Source organism: Stegostoma tigrinum, chromosome 5 (assembly GCF_030684315.1).
Source record: "Stegostoma tigrinum isolate sSteTig4 chromosome 5, sSteTig4.hap1, whole genome shotgun sequence".
In the NCBI taxonomy this organism is placed as follows: Eukaryota; Metazoa; Chordata; class Chondrichthyes; order Orectolobiformes; family Stegostomatidae; genus Stegostoma; species Stegostoma tigrinum.
In genome coordinates, this window is record NC_081358.1 from 111,541,877 (window position 1) to 111,549,207 (window position 7,331).

A 7,331-nucleotide genomic window follows, 5' to 3' on the forward strand; every position below is an offset into this window, starting at 1 on the left:
TCCAATGAGAACAGACCCAAGTCCCTCAGCCTTTCTTCATAGGGCCTGCATTCCAGACCAGGCAACATCCTGATAAATCTCCTCTGCACCTTTTCCAATGCTTTCACATCTTTCTTGTAATGGGGCGACCAGAACTGTACGTAATTTTCCAAGTGAGGCCGCACTAGCGTTTTGTACAATTGCAGCATGACATCACGGCTCTGGAACTCAATCCCTCCACCGATAAAACCTAAAACACTGTAAGCCTTCTTAACAGCACTATCAACCTGGGTGGCAACTTTCAGGGATCTATGTACATGGACACCAAGATCCCTCTACACATCCACACTACCAAGAATCTTTCCATTGACCCGGTATTCTTCCTCCAAAAGTGAATCACCTCACATTTATCCGTATTAAACTCCATTTGCCACCTTTCAGCCCAATTCTGCAGTTTATCCAAGTCTCCCTGCAACCTGCAAAATTCTTCCACACTGTCCACCACTCCACCGACTTTAGTGTCATCTGCAAACTTACTAACCCATCCACCAATGCCTGCGTCCAAGTCATTTATAAAAATGACAAACAGCAGTGGTCCCAAAACAGATCCTTGAGGCGCACCACTAGTAACCGGACTCCAGGCTGAATATTTTCCATCAACACCACCACTCGTTGCCTTCTTACAGAAAGCCAGTTTCTAATCCAAACTGCTAAATCTCCCTCAATCCCATGCCTCTGTATTTTCTCCAATAGCCGACCATGTGGAACCTTATCAAAGGCTTTACTGAAGTCCATGTCCACCACATCAACTGCCCTACCCTCATCCACATGCTTGGTCACCTTCTCAAAAAACTCAGTGAGGTTTGTGAGACATGACCTGCCCTTGACGAATCCATGCTGACTATCTCCAATCAAATTGTTGTTTGCTAGATGGTTATAAATCCTATCTCTTATAATCCTTTCCAAAATTTTTCCTACAACAGACGTAAGGCTCACAGGTCTATAATTACCTGGGTCATCCCTACTGCCCTTCTTGGACAAGGGCACAACATTTGCAATCCTCCAGTCCACTGGTACTAAACCTGTAGACAATGAGGACTCAAAGATCAAGGCCAAAGGCTCCGTCACCTCCTCCCTAGCTTCCCAGACAATCCTTGGAAAAATCCCATCTGGCCCAGGGGATTTATCTATCTTCACACCTTCTAGAATTGTTAACACCTCCTCCTTACTAACCTTAATCCTTTCAATTCTAGCAGCCCGTAACTCAATCATCTCCTCTACAATATCCTCCTGTTCCTCACTGAAAACAGATGAGAAATAATCATTTAGCACTTCTCCAATCTCCACAGACAACACACAACTTCCCACTTATGTCTTTGACTGGCCCTACTCCTACGCTAGCCATCCTCTTATTCCTCACATACCTGTAGAAAGCTTTAGGGTTCTCCTTTATTCTACCTGCCAATGTCTGCTCATGTTCCCTCCTTGCTCTTCTTAACTCTCTCTTTAAATCCTTCCTAACTAATCTGTAACTCTCCATCTCCTCATCTGAACCATCTCGTCTCATGGTCACATAAGCCTCCCTCTTCTGCTTAACACGAGACACAATTTCTTTTGTAAACCACGGTTCCCTTACCTTATCGCTTCCTCCCTGCCTGACAGGGACATACCTATCAAGGACACGCAATATCTGTTCCTTAAACCAGCTCCACGTTTCGATTATCCCCATCCCCTGCATTTTGCTAACCCATTCTATGCCTCCTAAGCCTTGCCTAATAGCATTATAATTCCCCTTCCCCCATCTATAACTCTTGCCCTGTGGCATGTTCCTATCCCTTTCCATTGCTAAAGTAAACATAACTGAGTTATGGTCACTCTCTCCAAAGTGCTCACCTATCACTAAATCAAACACCTGGCCTGGTTCATTACCAAGTACCAGATCCAGTGTGGCCACCCCTCTTGTTGGCCCTTCGACATACTGAGTCAGGAAACTCTCCTGCACACATTGGACAAAAACTAATCTATCCGATGTACTAGAGTTATAGCATTTCCAGTCAATGTTAGGGAAGTTAAAGTCTCCCATAATGACCATCCTGTTCTTTTCACTCCTGCCCAGAATAGTTTTGCCGATCCTCTCCTCCACATCCCTGGAACTTTGCGGGGGCCTATAAAAATCTCCCAGCAGTGTTACCTCTCCTCTCCTGTTTCGGACCTCAGCCCATACCACCTCAGTAGGTGAGTCCTCATCAAAAGATTTTTCAGCCACCGTTATATTGTCCTTGACTAAGAAAGCCACGCCTCTTTTACCACCTTTCCTGACCTTAATGAAAGATCTAAACCCTGGAACCTGCAACATCCATTCCTGACCCTGCTCTATCCATGTCTCCGAAATGGCCACAACATCGAAGTCCCAGGTACCTATCCACGCTGCAAGCTCACCTACCTTATTCCGGATACTCCTGGCGTTAAAGTAGATATGCTTCAACCCAGCTTGCTGTCTGCCAGCACACTCCTGTGACAGTGAGGTCCTGTCCATGTCCTCCCTACACTCATCCTCCTGTGTACTAGGGCTACACTTCAGTTTCCCATCCCCCTTCTGAGCCAGTTTAAATCCACCTGAATAGCACTGGCAAATTTCCCACCCAGGATATTAGTGCCCCTCTGGTTCAAGTGGAGACCGTCCTGTTTGTAGAGGTCCCACCTTCCCAGAATAAGCCCCAATTGTCCATGTACCTGAACCCCTCCCTCCTGCACCATCCCTGCAGCTATGTGTTCAGCTGATATCTCTACATTGCTGAGGCCAGACGTCAACTCTCTGACACCAAACAGTTCCCTGAAATCTCTCCCTGTTCTTTGCCTCTTTACCGGCTTCCCGACAGGGCCCTGGCCCAAGCTCCCGCTCGCACTGCTGCTGCAACCAGAAATGGAAGGCCCCAACACCCAGTCCGGTAATCTATGAGCATCTATTTGTAACAATTTGTGCTAACCATATGTTCTTTGCCTCACTATCACGTGGCACGGGTAACAAACCAGAGATAGCCACTCTGTTTGTTCTAGCTCTCAGCTTCCACCCTAAGTTCCTGAAAGCCTGCCTGACATCCCTATCCCTCTTTCTACCTATGTTGTTGGTGCCTATGTGGACCACGACTTGGGGCTGGTCACCCTCTCCCTTCAGGACCCCAAAGACACAATCCGAGACATCACAGACCCTGGCACCTGGGAGGTAACACACCAACCGTGAGTCTCCTTCATTACTGGCAAACCTTCTATCAGTCCCTCTAACTATTGAGTCCGCAATGACTATGATTCTCTTCCTCTCCCCCCTTCCCTTCTGTGCAAGAGGGACAGACTCTGTGCCAGAGACCTGCATCCTACTGCATGCCCCTGGTAAGTCCCCCCTCCAACGGTATCCAAAACGGTATACTTGTTTTTCAGGGGAACGACCACAGGGGATCCCTGCACTGACTGCTTTTCCCCCTTCTAACAGTTACCCAGCTTTCTTCACGCTGAGGAGTAACTACTTCCCTGAAACTCTTGCCTATCACTGACTCTGCCTCCCGAATGATCCGAAGTTCATCCAGCTCTCGCTCCAGTTCCCTAACGTGGTCTTGGAGGAGCAAGAGTTGGGTGCACTTCCTGCAGACGTATTTGGATGGGACACTAATGGCGTCCCTCACCTCATACATCATGCAGGAGGAATATTCCTCTACCTGTACTGCCATCCCTGCTAATCCCCTAAACAGAAAATTAAAAAAAAGAAGCTTACCTTGATTTGTTCCTGGTGTATAAGGTTAGAGGAGGATGGGTGGGAGGCCCGACAAGGGCAGGGTCTTGGGTTTAGCCAACGATCACTTATATAGCAGAGGGATGAAAAAAAAAGTCCCTCCCTTCCCAGAAATGTCTGCTCCAAGGTGCTGCTGCTGCAACCAGAAATGGTTCGCACCAACGCTCGAGGTAAGCTTTTAAAGTTTAAAAATCTCTGACTCACCGGCTTCCCGACAGGGCCCTGGCCCAAGCTCCCGCTCGCACTGCTGCTGCAACCAGAAATGGAAGGCCCCAACACCCAGTCCGGTAATCTATGAGCATCTATTTGTAACAATTTGTGCTAACCATATGCAGGAGCATGCTGGTATATGTTGAGCAAAATGCCACTTTATTACTGTAGGTTGCCTCATGAATGATCCTGTCGATAATCTCGTTAGTAATATCTTGAACAAGTTTCGACATTTTAATGATGTTCAGGGCTACATGTGCTGCTTGCTGTCCTATCTGACCTGTCTTTTCTTGATCCTGGAGGGAACTTAATTGCGCATATAATTCTTCTATATAAAGTGTGTTAACAGTAGCCAAACCTAATGCACAGCCTTATCCTGCTAACTCCATTAACCCCACTTCAACCTTTTTCTTTCTGATGTAAATTCACGACTAAGTTGCCTCTGAAGAAGGTGGTGAGAGAGCTGCCTGGTTGTGCTCTTTCACCAGAATGGTACCTGAATGTTCAACAGGTTAAATATTACCTGTTACGTATCCATAGCATAACATGACAGTAAATATCTCTTCCGATTCTACTAGAACTAACTCTACTCCCCCCGTATTTCTCTCAGATTCACTACACTGCATTTCTGTGGGTCATGATGGTGATAGTTGGTGGGCCGGCGCTACAATATGAAGGGTCCAAGCCGATGACACCTATGCAAATTGTCCCCGTCCTCCTTGGGTGCATTTGGCTTTGAGGTAAATTTGACTTGCACTCTGCACTCGACTGAGCCATCAAATACCATAGGTCTCCAGACTAATCCTCAAGGCTTACTTTTCTTCTCAGACAATGTAAGGAATACCACCTTCATTTTGACTGCCACAGTCATTGCTTGAAGGAAGAGTTGGAACCCAAAACTTTAAAGAACTCACGTTTCATCTCAACACATGATTATTAGGCATGACATTTGTTCAAATACTTAAGGTTTTAAGCTCACACTCAATCGTTGCCATTCCCTTCCCTCCATGATTCAAGCCCATCAGGTGCCCATCTCAAGATCCCATGGTTACCCAAAGCATAATTCAAAGAAAGATGACAATGGCCATTGATACTCCCATGTTCATCTCTCCCTCTATTTTATCACGTTGTCTTAGTATCATAGAACATAGAACATAGAACATTACAGCACAGTACAGGCACTTCAGCCCTCGATGTTGTGCCGACCTGTCATACCGGTCTCAAGTCCATCTAACCTACACTATTCCATGTATGTCTATATATTTTTGTCCAATGACGACTTAAATGTACCTAAAGTTGGCGAATCTACTACCGTTGCAGGCAAAGCATTCCACTCCCTCACTACTCCCTGAGTAAAGAAACTACCTCTGACATCTGTCCTATATCTTTCACCCCTCAATTTAAAGCTATGGCCCCTCGTGCTCGCCGTCACCATCCTAGGAAAAAGGCTCTCCCTACCCACCCTATCTAACCCTCTGATTATTTTATATGTTTCAATTAAGTCACCTCTCAACCTTCTTCTCTCTAATGAAAACAGCCTCAAGTCCCTCAACCTTTCCTCGTAAGACCTTCCCTCCATACCAGGCAACATCCTAGTAAATCTCCTCTGCACCCTTTCCAAAGCTTCCACATCCTTCTTATAATGCAGTGACCAGAACTGTACACAATACTCCAAGTGCGGCCGCACCAGAGTTTTGTACAGCTTCACCATAACCTCTTGGTTCCGGAACTCGATCCCTCTATTAATAAAAGCTAAAACACTGTATGCCTTCTAAACAGCCCTGTCAACCTGGGTGGCAACTTTCAAGGATCTGTGTACATGGACACTGAGATCTCTCTGCTCATCTACACTGCTAAGAATCTTACCATTTGCCCTGTACTTTGTCTTCCGGTTACTCCTACCAAAGTGCATCACCTCACACTTGTCTGCATTGTGAGGGGTAGGTCATGCCTCACAAACCTTATCGAGTTTTTTGAAGATGTGACTAGAAAAGTTGATGAGGGTCGAGCTGTGGATGTGGTGTATATGGACTTTAGTAAGGCATTTGATAAGGTTCCCCATGGTAGGCTCATTCAGAAGGTCAGGAGGAATGGGATACAGGGGAACTTAGCTGCTTGGATACAGAATTGGCTGGCCAACAGAAGGCAGCGAGTGGTAGTAGAAGGAAAATATTCTGCCTGGAAGTCAGTGGTGAGTGGGGTTCCACAGGGCTCTGTCCTTGGGCCTCTACTGTTTGTAATTTTTATTAATGACTTGGATGAGGGGATTGAAGGATGGGTCAGCAAGTTTGCAGACGACACAAAGGTCGGAGGTGTCGTTGACAGTATAGAGGGCTGTTGTGGGCTGCAGCGGGACATTGACAGGATGCAGAGATGGGCTGAGAGGTGGCAGATGGAGTTCAACCTGGAGAAATGCGAGGTGATGCATTTTGGAAGGTCGAATTTGAAAGCTGAGTACAGGATTAAGGATAGGATTCTTGGCAGTGTGGAGGAACAGAGGGATCTTGGTGTGCAGATACATAGATCCCTTAAAATGGCCACCCAAGTGGACAGGGTTGTTAAGAAAGCATATGGCGTTTTGGCTTTCATTAGCAGGGGGATTGAGTTTAAGAGTCGTGAGATCTTGTTGCAGCTCTATAAAACTGTGGTTAGACCGCACTTGGAATACTGCGTCCAGTTCTGGTCGCCCTATTATAGGAAAGATGTGGATGCTTTGGAGAGGGTTCAGAGGAGGTTTACCAGGATGCTGCCTGGACTGGAGGGCTTATCTTATGAAGAGAGGTTGACTGAGCTTGGTCTCTTTTCATTGGAGAAAAGGAGGAGAGGGGACCTAATTGAGGTATACAAGGTAATGAGAGGCATAGACAGAGTTGATAGCCAGAGACTATTTCCCAGGGCAGAAATGGCTAGCACGAGGGGCCATAGTTTTAAGCTGGTTGGTGGAAAGTGTAGAGGGGATGTCAGAGGCGAGTTCTTTACACAGAGAGTTGTGAGAGCATGGAATGCATTGCCAGCAGCAGTTGTGGAAGCGAGGTCATTGGGGTCATTTAAGAGACTGCTGGACATGCATATGGTCACAGAAATTTGAGGGTGCATACATGAGGATCAATGGTCGGCACAACATTGTGGGCTGAAGGGCCTGTTCTGTGCTGTACTGTTCTATGATCTATGCTCTATGTTCTAAACTCCAATTGCCACCTCTCAGCCCAGCTCTGCAGCTTATCTATGTCTCTCTGCAACCTACAGCATCCTTCGTCACTATCCACAACTCCACCGACCTTAGTGTCGTCTGCAAATTTACTAACCCATCCTTCTACGCCCTCATTCAGGTCATTTATAAAAATGACAAACAGCAGTG